Source organism: Saimiri boliviensis, chromosome 7, assembly GCF_048565385.1.
Source record: "Saimiri boliviensis isolate mSaiBol1 chromosome 7, mSaiBol1.pri, whole genome shotgun sequence".
NCBI classification, from domain to species: domain Eukaryota; kingdom Metazoa; phylum Chordata; class Mammalia; order Primates; family Cebidae; genus Saimiri; species Saimiri boliviensis.
This window is the reverse complement of record NC_133455.1, coordinates 34,530,699-34,544,197: the sequence shown is the minus strand read 5'-3', so window position 1 is coordinate 34,544,197 and position 13,499 is coordinate 34,530,699. Positions and strand designations below refer to the sequence as shown.

The window sequence follows — 13,499 nt, the reverse complement described above, 5'->3', positions numbered from 1 at the left end:
CTTGATTCTGCCATTTTGTAACCTCATGACCTTGTGTGGCTCACTTGACTTTTCTGGCTCTCAGTTTCCTTGTCTGTAAATTCAAGTCATTACCTCTAGTCACTGAATTTCTATGAGGTTCCAATGAAAGTGTATAAAAAGTGACTTGCAACCCTGACGTACTATTCAAATGTTAATCATGCTTGCCTTTTATTTTAAACGAACCGTGTCTTGTTCCTCTTCAACCTGAAAGTGTGGACTGTCAGAATGGCAGTGCCAGAAGGGATTTCATGGACTGCCTGGTCCAAGACACTCATAATAACAAAACCAAAGCCCCAAGAGGTGGTTGCCAGCATCATCATTATCAATAGCAACAGGACCAGTGTGACATCATGATTGTCACAGACACCATTTCTGAGTCCTTGCTTTCTCCCAGGCTCTTTACTCTCATCTCATTTACAACTCCTTGTGACCAATAATTATCTCCATTTGATAGAGGAAGAAACCGAAGCTTGGGGAGGTCAAAGAGCATGTCCAGCAACTCAAAGCTGGAAAATAGCAAAGTCAGAATTTGAACCCAGGTTGGACCCCTTGACCCAAGCCCTTAACATTCTGTTATAATGCCCCTTTCTACTGCTTTTTCTTTACTTCCATTCTTTATCTCTCTCTCTCTCTCTCTCTCTCTCTCTCTCTCTCTCTCTCTCTCTCTCTCTCTCTCTTCCTTGGCATGAAAGTAGGCCACTTCTAAATACCCATCATTTTCAAGGAGAAACCTTTCTGAAAGGAAGTGAGAGGAGGAAACTGGTAGAGAGGTCCCCACCTGCAAGTATCTGAGCCCCATGTCACCTGTCAACAGAAGAACACCACAGGACACAGGAGAAGTGCTGGCCCCTCCCCAAATTAGAGCTCAGCAAAGAAAGCAGGAACTGCACAGTGGGAACTCAGAGTGGATGGCAGACACAGCTGCCTGTGCAGTAACTTTCCCTGATCCACTAGCCTTAACATATTGTTTCATCCGCAGGGAGAAGGCAGGCGAAGGAGGCTCAGCAGCAACGCTTGCTTGCCCACTCAGCTGGTCCTCCTCTTCCGACAGGCTCCGCTTCTTCTAGGTTACTCACTTCCCCCTAAGGGGTTTTGTTTGTTTGTTTGCCCTACTACTTTTTGACTTCTGGAGTGGGCTTATTGTTTCCTCTTCTTATTATAATACATTATAACAGACATTTATTGGGATATTGGGAGACTATTTAAACTCCTTTGCTTCTGTGGTTGTCTTTGGAAGGCAAGGGGACACGTGATCATCACTTTGTTAAAAGCCTTGTGTTCCAGGAACCAAGTTCAGGCACGACTGGATAATTTTGTAAATAAGAAGTGCCCGTGGGGACACAAGTCAAAGGAGAAAATAAAATTTATAATCTGAAAGGAACTCATCTGTCATGAGTTTGGATGCCAGAGTTTCAAAGGACGAGCAGGACAACAGGTGCCTGCCACTGGGGGAGCATTGGAACCCAGCATGGACTCTGCAGTCCTTCAAGTTTCAACTTTCTATCTTCTTCAACTTTCTATCTTCTTCTTCTATCTGCTTACAGTTTCTGTCTTAACCATTCCAAGGTTCTGGCCTCTCAACCCTGAGCCTCAGGAAGGCAGAGTTCATCAGTAAGACCCAGAACCTAGCACTGACTAGCTCCTCATAGATATTAACAGAATGAATAAATGAAGACATTGAGGGTCCTAGTAAAACAGTAAATATCTCATGGAAGTGGTACGAGAAGGTAGTTATGAGGCCACACTTCCACCAAGAATTTGAACTTACCCTCTGGGAATAAAATGGAACATTGGTATGTAAGTCATAATAAATGAGCATAGACTCTAACCAAACTTAACTTATGACACAGGGGGAGAAGTCTCTTACATTCAACATGCCAATTCCAATCAAATGGCCCTGGAGTGCTGCATAGAGAAGGATTTTTGGACTTCTTCTGAGTCTAGCAGGAAAGAGAGCTACAATCAATTAGTAATGTCTGCCATGTGCACAAGAGGGGAATGATGGCAAGGATAGCATATAAGTGCATCCTTTTGTTGATACATTCAGAAAACTGTGAATCAGAAGTGGAATTCACTGACCCCAGGAGTATGGAAAAGGGGAGCCACTGAGGCAGACTTGGGCACTGCCCAAGGAGCCCTAGAACAAGTATTTTTCCGGTGAGGAAGAGCACAAAGCAGAAACCATGTCATTAAGCACAGTACTCACACCCTGGTGCTGCTTCCAAATTTACCAAGCAATGTCTTCTGTGCCTTCCCCTGTAGCATGCCTTTAGGGAAAGAATGTTCGGAGTCAGGACATGATTAGAGTCCAGTGGCCAGTTCTCTTTATGTTAATAGTTGTTGATGGAGATTAAGAAGAGTCTTTCTGGCTTCACTGATGACTCTCTGTGGACTTGGTATCATGTATGCCTATCCCACAAAGATGAATCCACTCTCAGGTACCCTTGGCCAATCAGGTCTCTGAGTCTACAAGGCTGAGGACAAAATCTTGAACTCTGGTAAATTCATCAAAATCAGGTCCCCCTGCCAAGCCTTTTCCTGGGCTTGCAATTGCATTCCCTTCTGCATGCCATATTCATTTGACAATTGCCATATGCTAACAGGACTATGGAGTGAAATTAAATTGCTAGTGTATTTTTAGAAACCTGGCTAGCAGGTTCAGGTGAGTTCTGAAGGTGAGGCCACAGGATTAGTCATTTTAATAAGGACAGAAAGGAAGTAAAGTGTCTAAAACCTGGAGATTGGTAGGCCAAATGGAGCCTGTAAGCTCTTCAAGGGCAGAGACCATGTCTTAGTTATGTACATACCTATTCTCAACACACATCACCACTCTGAGACATGGGAAGTGCACCATAAATATGTGTTGAATGAATGAGTTCATCGAATGGGCAGCAGAAGTTTCCAGAAGTGTTGTGGAAGGAGCTTTTTGGGTAATGGAATGAGCCAAAAGGGCCAACAGGAAATATCAACAGTAAACCACAGGCTTTGCAACGTCACCTTGCGCTTACCCACCCAGTTTAGGAAGTTTTCACCTTCAAGCCAGCAATATAACTGTTTATACAATAGCCTTGAGCCTTTACGTATGCTGTTCTCTCTGCTTGGAGTATTCTTGCTACCCTGGCTATACACATGAATTTGCACATGCATGTGTGTGTGTGCGCGTGCATGCACACACACACACACACACACACACACACACACTGCTTCTTTACTTGTCACCTCTTCAGAGACATCTTTTCCAACTGCTCTAAATTCTCCTCCTCCCACTGCCTTGTATCCTCTAGCTCAACCCCTTTTATATCTTCTTCATAACATTTGTCACCATCTGTAATTATCTTAAGTGTTTTCACTTATTTCCTGTTTGCTTCCTCCCCTAGGGTATAAGCTCCATGAGTCAAGGACAGTATTCTCTTAGTCACTGTTTTATCTCCAAGCACCGAGCTCAGTGTCTGGTCATAGTAGATACTCAAAAAGTATCTGTTGAATAAATTATGAACGAACAGTGCTTTTAAATTTATTGCCTCACTGGTACAGCACACTAGCCTTTTATGAGTTAGACTTCAGTAAAAGGAGACTGAAAACAGCATTCTAATTATTTTAACCAGAAAAATTTGAACTCTTACAAAATTGTTGCAGTGATAGGAGGATGGGTTCTAGACTGGGCCTCCAGGAATGACCACCTAGACAACATTGGATCCCACTTTGTTAGAATCAGTTACAAGGGGCAGTGGGGAGGCCACCCCTGAAACTATTGAGTTCAAGGACATACCACTGAGCTTGCAAAACAAGGGTAGGGAAGTCATTGGTGCTGCAAATGCCTCTCAGCATCCTCAGAACTAGGTAGTAAGCACTGGAACATTGCTGCAGGGAGAAATGCCTCTGTGACCAGGCTCACCAGCCTTTTGGGGTAGCAAAGCAACACGAAGATGGTTTCCACCTAACGTCCATCTTTCATATGATGAGTCATTGGAACGAGGAGAAACCTAAAGCGTAGTTGTAACCCTAGCTGCAAGAGAGTCTTGGAAATGAAGTGCCTACCTTTCCAGTTTCTGTGGTTCTGGAAGGCACCCTATGGAGGCTGGAAAGGATGATGATGACTTCCAATATCAAACCACCACAAGCCCTAAAAAGTAGGCAGGGAAAACTCCACTATTGCCTGGTGGCACAGTGGCTTATGCCTATAATCCAATCACTTTGGGAAGCCAAGACAGGAGGACTGCTTGAGCCCAGGAGTTCAAGACCAACCTGGGCAATATGCAAATACCTTATCTCTACAAAAAATTAAAAATTTGCTGAGCATGGTGGCTTTTGCCTGTAGTCCCAGTGACTCAGGAGACTGAGGTAGGAGAATCTGCTTGAGCCTGGACGGTCAAGGCTGAAATGAGTTATGATGACACCCACCATTGCACTCCAGCGTGAGCAACAGAAAGATGCTGTTTCTTTCAAAAAATTGCATCATTGCCACTTCTACAGATGAAAAACCTGAGTCTTCAGAAAATTAAATGATAATCCCTATTGATTGATTCTCAAAATTATTTATGGAATAAGTGAGGATGAATGATTTTCCCAGAGTCAAAAAGCAAACTCCTATTGTCCTTAAAGACCCAAGTGAAAGGAGTCTCTTCTGTGATGCCTGACCTAATTACCCAAGCCAAAGTCAATGCTATTATTTATGCATACACACATACACACACATACCATGACTTTGATATTTTCATCCTGGTACCCACCACAATGTATTTTAAGGACCCGTTTCTGTGTCTATTTCCCTAAGCAGACAATGAAATCCTCAAGGGCAAAGATGACATCTTAGTCTTCTCATCAACCCGGGTATTCACTGTGCATAGCTCATAGGCAGTCAAATTAATACTTGGTTTATTGACTTAGTAAGTGTAGTGCTCTGGGCTCTTGACATCAGGCCAGTAATCTTTCCACTATGCCACACCGCTTCTACCCAACTTTTTCTGAAATCCACTGGCTTTGTTATTCATTTGCTCATTCAGGCAAGAAATATCTATTAAGTACCAGTAATGCATTTGTGTTTGACACAGGAGACATAATAGTGAGCAAAAAGAGACAGTCTCATGGCCCATAAAGACTAGAGTCTAGTGGGGGAGACGGATATGAATTAACTGATCACACAAATAAATATGTAACTACAGCCATGGTAATGACACCACAAAAGGAGGTGCATGGTGGTCTGAGAGCATGTGGTAGAAGGTTTGAACTGCACAGGGAAATCAGAAAAGACCTGTATAAAGCAGTGACGATAGCTGAGATCTAAATGATTAATGGCAGCTATGCAATGCAAAGGGGTCAGAAAGTCAACTCCATGAGAAAGGGAATGGTCATGCAGAGATCCTGGGTAGGAGGAAGGTGAAGAAACAGAAGAATGAAGATGGTATCAGGTGGGGCTGGAAAGTGAGGAAGGGGTCAGACTCTGCAGAACCTATAGGTCAAATGTATAATGTTTTTCTTTCCACACCTGGGGAAGGGGATGACATGCTTACAGGCGGGCTTTAGAAAACTTCAGTGTGTGACCAGGCAAGGTGGCTCATGCCTGTAATCTCAGCACCTTCAGAGGCTGAGGAGGGCAGATCACTTGAGGTCAGGAGTTCAAAACCAATCTGATCAACATGGTGAAACCCCATCTACCAATAATACAAAAATTAGCTGGGCATGATGGTATGCTTCTGTAATCCCAGCTACTCAGGAGGGTGAAGCAAGAAAATCTCTTGAGCCCAGGAGGTGGAGGTTGTAGTGAGGTGAGATCGCGCCACTGCACTCCAGCCTTGGTGATGGAGCAAGACCCTGTCTCAAAAAAAGAAAGAAAAGAAAACTTCGACTCATACCTACAATCCCAGCACTTTGGGAGGCTGACACAGGAGGATCACTTGAGCCCAGAAGTTCGAGACCAGCCTGGGAAACATAGGTAGGCTCCATCTGTAATTAAAAAGAAAAAAATTAAAATGTAATTTAAAAAATAAGGAAACTTCGAAGAATACAGTATGGCATAGCATACATTCATTCAACCTCCCACAGTGCCCCACTTTGAGCCAAGCACAGAACTGTGAGCTGAGCCACCTACTGCAGCAGCTCCATTCTCTTGGTTCATCTTTCAAAGACTGCATTATATTTTGAACATCAGGTAAATATATGCTATGCACAAGAACAACATGCATTTCCAAAGAAAACTTTGCCCAGAAACAACTTGCTTATGTCATTCACATACAGAGGCACAGAGAGGTTTATATTGGCTTTTTAGCATTTAATTTATTTTGCAGAAAGAAATTTAAAAGTCTTTGGGACTGGAGGTTTCCTTTGAACTAACATCAAACTACCAGACCTGCTAAGGAAGTTTCAGCCAGGCTTTGATATGCCTCAGCACACACACAGCACTGCTTCTGCTTTAGACATGCAAAGGGAGAAAAATATAGTACTCGACATCACGAATCCCTCCTTATTAAAAATAATTAGCAGAGATAGTGCATAAGTCACTTTTAAACCCCTCCTTTTCTCTAAGTATCTTCTTAAATAGGTACCAAGACCTATTCACCAAAGACTGCCCTGGATATTTTTTAAAATGTCTTTTTACTCTACCCAACGAAAATTTAAGCAAGAAATTCTTTTCACTCAGGCCACTCAGGCCAAATAAAATAATAATTAAGCTGACTGCTATGGTTTGCCTGTGTCTCCCCAATTTCATTTGTTGGAAACTTAATCCTCAAATTCATATGTTGATGGTGTTTGGAGAAGGGATCTTTTAGAAGTAATTAGCATTAGACACGGTCATCAGTGTAGGACCCCATGATGGGACTGGTAGCTTTGTAAAAAGAGGAAAAGAGACCTGAACTGGCATACTCTTGCACTTTCACCATGTGATGCCCTCTGCCATGTTATGACACAGCAAGAAGGCTTTCACCAGAGGCCAGCACCATGCTTTTGGACTTCCCAGCCTCCAGGACTGTGAACTAAATAAACTTTTCTTTAAAATTACCTAGTCTGTGGCATTCTGGTACAGCAACAGAAAATGGACCAAGACACTGACTTTTTTCTTTGTTTCTCAATCTCACTCTTTTTAACTATTAAATTTTGCCTGCCATGTTTTTTTGGGGTTTTCTTTTTAATTCATTTTTATTCTTTTGGTTTTTTAAGAGATAGGGTGTTACCATATTGCCCAGGCTTGTCTCAAACTCCTGAACTCAGGCAATCCACCTGCCTCGGCCTCCCAAAGTGTTAGGATTACAAGCATGAGCCACTGCACCCAGCCTGCCTGCCACGTTGTAACTGAGAATTAATCCCCTCCAAAATTAAAACTGTATTAGAAAGCACAGATAAATCCACAACCATGGAATTTTGCGTACTTCCCTGAAGATTCTGCAGAAATTTTGCATGAAACAAGGACATGTACTTTGTAGGATACATTTTTTAAAACCTATCTAAACCTTGACTTTCTATATACTCTAATAGCAATACCAGTAAGATCATTTTATGTTTGTGGTCATTCTAACCTGGCTGTTCTCCTTATCAACCATGTGACCTGGATGAGGCACTTCACCCATTTGAGATTTGGTTTGTTTGCCTTTAAAACGAAAACAATTATTAAGCTTCCATTTGAAGACAAGTTCAAAGCAAAAGGTGAATTGGGCCTATGTTTCTGTGGAATGCTGAAAATGCTCTAGTTTTCTAGAACCTTGGCACCTTGGTCATACTCTCTCCTTAGCACACCCCACTCTTGCTCCACTGAAGTCATGCTTTTTGTTGCTGTTTGATGCCTATTTCGCTCTGCCTGAAATTCCCCAACTTCTCTATCTCAAGTTGATCACTCCCTACTCTGTGTTTCATGACAGCTTATTTCATCATATTATAATTATTTATTTATGTCACTGGTTCTCCTAAATTGTTTGTTACTTGGGGTGACAAGAAGGTCTTATTCATCCCTATATCCTTAGCCCCTAGCAAATGTCCTGGCATAAAATATGCATGACTGAATAAATGAATGTATGACAATACATAAAAAGTCTAGTAAAAACATGCCAATTATGGGGAGACTAAAAATTGTAATAGTATATATCAAGGAATCACTATGTTTATTAAGTATTGGTTTTATATTCATTCAAGTATCATGAACAATTTTAATTAATGGTAGAATGTACAAAGATGAGAATTTCTTTTAACCAAATTCATTCTAGCTAAAGTCACCCTCTTCCTCTTACTCTTCACTTCTCTTATTTATTTCCGTCATAGGAATAATCACCATTTATGACAATTTCCTCTTACTGTTTCTGATTTTCTCCACTAGTAGTTCTTTATTTTGTCTGTCTTACTCATGGCTGAGGCATAGCTCCTGAGATACATTGTAGGTGTCCAAAAAATGTTTGTTCAGGGCCAGACACAGTGGCTCACATCTGTAATCCCAGCATTTTGGGAGGCAGAGGTGGGTGAATTGCTTGAGCTCAGGAGTTTGAGACCAGCCTGGGCAACGTGGTGAAACTCCATCTCTACAAAAAAACCCACAAAAATTAGCTGGGTGTGGTGGTATGTGCCTGCAATCCCAGCTACTCAGGAGGATGAGATGGGCGGATTGCTTGAGCCTGGGAGGTGTAGGTTGCAATGAGCCAAGATCACCCATAGCACTCCAGCCTGAGTGATAGAGCCAGACCCTATTTCAAAAAAATAAAAAATATTCAGGAAATGAGGGAAGCCACCAAGTATGGAACAAAGTGTCTTACCGAATCTCTCCATGCCATCAGCTACTTGTATTACATTTCCAAGATGATTAAGGAAAGTCAGAATTTCAGCCTTTTGGGGGAGCCTAAAGAGGCACTATGAATAGCACTCTCTTCTCCCTTCCAAACCAGTTGAGTATTAAAGCAAAGGAGCTGTACTCAGAGGATCAAAATTTTACCTTTATTAACAATCAAGCTGAAATCAAAAAACTTGATAAGTGACCCCATCATATTCAATCTCAGAATCGTATAAACTCAACCCCAAATCTCTGTTTGAGGGTGGAGGAGCTAATTTTTTCCTTAAAAATTATGGCAGAGGAGAATGCAAGTTTCCTGGACAGCTCATCCCAAGAACAAAGGCTGCAAGGTGTGGGTCTCAAATGCACAGTTTGTGAGTCCATGCTCACTGATCAAAGGCAGCACTTCACCTCCCGCTGGCAGAGTGAGAGAGGAAACCAAGAGGCCAGTAAACTAATGGGGCTCCCAGTCTCTCACATGGAATACAACCTCAGGACTGGAGTTTCCCCTTTTACCCCCAGCTTGCCTTGACTTCAGATACACCTGTTTTCAGATGCTGTCTGTAGACAGCCTGAATTTGGCTGTGTGCATTAAGCCCACCAGGTCAATGTTAATGATTACAGGAGATAGCATCACTCTTATGTCAACAAAATAAACAGAGGTTCAGGCAACCTAAATAAGTTAGCCTTTTTTCATCAGTATTGGAACCCACAATACTACTGGCCAGTAATGCAACCATGAAAAAAAAAATCTATGAAATAATGCTTTCCTTTTTTCTTTTTTTTTTTTTTTTTTTCTGGAGGGGATGGAGTCTCACTCTGTCACCAGGCTGAAATGCAGCGGCACGGTGTTGGCTCACTGCAGCCTCCACCCCATAGGGCTCAAGCAGTTCTCCTGCCTCAGCCTCCCAAGTAGCTGAGACTACAGGTGCGTGCCACCACGCCCACCTAATTTTTGTATTTTTAGTAGAGACAAGGTTTCACCATGTTGGCCAGAATGGTCTCCATCTCCTGACCTCATGATCTGCCCACCTCAGCCTCCTAAAGGAGGCGTGAGCCACCGCGCCTGACCTTCTGTCACTTTTATTGATCTATCTTTGGTTGCATGGCTTGCTCTAGAGTATCCCAGCCAGCTTGCTCCCTGATTTGGCCCAAACCACTCCCAAGCCACCGAGCTCCGGGTGAGGGTAGTAAGAACCTTGCCTTAGTCAGCAGGGGCTGCATAGAATAGCCTTTTCTTAAATTCTCAAGATCCCCTGTCTTGAAGTTGTTCTTTTCCTGGATGGCCAAAGATCCTGAGGAATTCTTTGACAGCAAATCTCTCTGGCTGGCAAAGCAAGATAGAGGAAGACAGAAGAGCAAGGAAGAGACCCTTAACATTCTTCAAAAATACTTCTTCAAAATGCCAGAAGGAGAAGCAGTTTCCCCAGACCTCCCAACCTACCAGTAGGACACAGAGCTTCTATGGAAGGGTTAAAAAGAATTTTATCACTTGGAAAAAACAGAGAGAAAAACCCAAACGTAAATGTTTGAAGATTTGGTCTTTTCAGGTGCCTTCCTTCTGAACTCGAGGGGGAAAGAGTAAAGGGGGAAAGGCCCTTAAAACTACTGCTTAGTGTTGTGGGTTTTTTTTTTCTACTTTGCTTTTCCCTTGTGTAGAGCAAACTCTTAGGTTACATCCCAGCCCAGAATAAATCTTCTGGGCTGAATGATAAATCAGCGATTGTAATGGAAATCACTATTGACCTTTAAAAGGGCACTGTCTTTATATTTTCACACTGTGCTGTTTGAAATGTCGACTCAGAATTGGGAAAATAATATGCCATCGATTTTTCTACATATCTCTTATAACAGAGCTTGAAATTGACCTAGAAAGCATTGGTATGGGTTTTCTCATTACGGTTTCAACATCATCGGAAATGGTGATTAATGATTCAGTCTTGGGAACAGTGTTGTTAGACCTTGTAATTACTGTGTGAATCGTGTCCAAGCAGCAACTAGCTTATCCTAGTTGTACCACCTCCCAGAAGTGGGTGTATTTTCACCTTCATGTGGTAAAATTTTGTGGTTCTCAATTAAAAACCTCTACTATATGAAATATTATTTCCTCACATCGTTGTTTATCTTGGTTACCATCCTCTTTTTGTCTAATTACTTCTCTTATTCATCTTCCCATTTCTCAATGTGACACACCTCTCTGCCAATTCACTATAGTTTTTTGTTCTTTTTCTTGCTAATTTCCCAATTTTTCCTCCAATTTCAAAATCTCTCTCTCCCTCTAATTAATCTTTTTTGTATTTTTTCCTTTTTCTGCCTGATTTATATGTTCCATCTCTTGTTCACTCCAGAAGGACCTTTTAAAGTCATCCAGGTTTTCTAGCCTTGCCTCTTCTGACTGACAATATGGAAGGTCTTTTCCTTTCTGGCCTTTATCCTCACATGTGCTGGCCCTTGCAGGATGGCCGAGCCACTCACCGCCATCCCTTCCCGCCAGCTCTCCTTTGGATCTTGTGAAGAAAGCACAGTGAAGCACCATTGAGAGGTGTCCATAGACTTTCAATTAAACATAGAAGCTGACAGCTTTCTTTCTTCGCAACAGCCCTATAAAGTACTGTATTTGATATAATCCAAGATGCCATCAGTCATAAGAAACACCATTATTTTATGTGCCATCAAGAAAAAAAAAAAAGGACTTACATTTATAAGTAGTTCTTGTGGGACACAGTGGCTCACACCTATAATCCCAGCACTTTGGGAGCCCAAGGCGGGCAGATCACCTGAGGTCGGGAGTTCAAGACCAGTCTGACCAAAATGGAGAAACCTCATCTCTAATAAAAATACAAAATTAGTCGGGCATGGTGGCACATGCCTGTAACCCCAGCTACTTGAGAGGCTGAGGCAGGAGAATTGCTTGAACCCAGGAGGCAGAGGTTGCGGTGAGCCGAGATCACTCTTCATTTTAAAAATAGCTAGGAAGCCATGATTAGTATTTTCTCTGTTAAAAGAATTTTAAATGACTTTTAAATGATATGGCCTTCCATGGAGTTTTTCTTAGGAACCAGTTGTAACCACTCTGCAAAAGCAGGAAGGACACCCCACTCAAAATTTGGTCCAGATGTCAAGACTGATATTGCCACACATATACCAAAAGAACATGAAATGGTTTATTATCTACATAATTGAGGCTTTTCTGGGGGAGAGCATGGCAGGCCTTGCAAACAGGTTCCAAACGGCATGAGAACACAAGCAAAGGGACTGCTAGCTTATGTGTCGTGCAGGGACGGGGGCTAAGGTGAGGTTTCCCACAAGGTGGCAGGGCCAGCAAAGAAGAAAAACTCCCCCTGCATTCAGATGAGGTCATTGGCCACCCACAAGATGTAATTTGAACAGCACAGGTAGTATACTGTCTTGCCCAAAGAGTGTTCTGCCTCATGGGCGCCAATGAGCCAGACACACTCAGTAAGGCCTCCTTTAAAAGCGGAGATCAAAGATACCCGTGACATTTAGAATAACCCTGAAGGAAAAGCATATCTCACGGACCTAGACCCAAGTCCCTTTTCTGCCAATGTCGTGACCTTGAGAAATGCACTCATATCAGAGTCTCAGGTTCTGCATCTGTGCAATGGGGATAAGTAATATCTATTCCATTTCGTCAGTTCTAAAATGCATTCTTCCTCTGGTTTTAATGTCTCTGAAAACTGGATACAATTTAAGGACTGCTTTTTCTTTTTCTTTTTCTTTTTTTTTTTTTTTTTTTTTTGAGACAGGGTTTTGCTCTTGTTGCCCAGGCTAGAGTGCAATGGTGCCATCTCAGCTCACTGTAGCCTTCACCTCCCAAGTTTAAGCGATTTTCCTGCCTCAGCCTCCTGAGTATCTGGGATTACAAGCATGTGCCACCATGCCCAGCTAATTTTGTATTTTTAGTAGAGATGGAGTTTCTCCATATTGGTCAGGCTGGTCTCAAACTCCTGACCTCGGGTGATGCCCCTGACCTCAGCCTCCCAAAGTGCTGGGATTACAGGCATGAGCCACCACACCTGGCAAGGACTTCTTATAAATGTAATTGGCAGGATTTTCTTCTTGATGGCACATAAAATAATGGTGTTTCTTATGATTGACAGCATTATAAATTATATCAAATACAATACTTCATAGGGCTGTGAAGAAAGAAAAAGAAAACAGGAAAGCATTTTATTCATTGTAAATGCTAAATAAATATTTTATATACCCCTTCGGGCCTTAGTTTTTCTTATCTGTAAATTGGGAGTAATAATAATACTGACTGCATGGAGTTGTTGTGAGGGTCAAGTGAGTGAATATATGTCAAATGTTCAAAACTATGCCTGAACCAGAGTAGGAGGACTTAGTCTTATTATTAGTCCAGGACCTTCTGTGACTCCTTTGAAGACATGTTAGCCACTGATTTACCCTCCAAACACTGAATGTTTGGTGGGTGTCAGCAGGGTTCTAGAATCATCCTGACTGTGCCACTTACTAACTCTGAACAATTTCTATAATTTCATACAGACTCCTCTTTTGCACCCATGAAATGAGAAGAATAATTGCACCTACTATGCAAAGTGCAGATGAGCATTAAATGGGTCAGTCTATGGAGAGAGCCTAGTACAGTGCCTGGCAAGTTAGAACCCTCAAAAAATGTTAGTTATTTTTAATACGAGATTTTGCTTTAAAAAGTATCTGGTCTAGCTAGCCCAGAAACAGAAAATGACAA

General features: G+C 42.1%; 1 long non-coding RNA gene across 1 annotated transcript in view; it reads right to left on the bottom strand.

Annotated features, from left to right (window-relative positions):
- The window catches only part of LOC141585082 (uncharacterized), a 142,424-nt gene that overhangs the window by 37,306 nt on the left and 91,619 nt on the right, over positions 1–13,499 (bottom strand). The window contains exon 3 of the long non-coding RNA XR_012518356.1: positions 5,874–5,964. This is a non-coding gene — a long non-coding RNA (uncharacterized LOC141585082). The remainder of the gene's footprint in view (positions 1–5,873; positions 5,965–13,499) is intronic.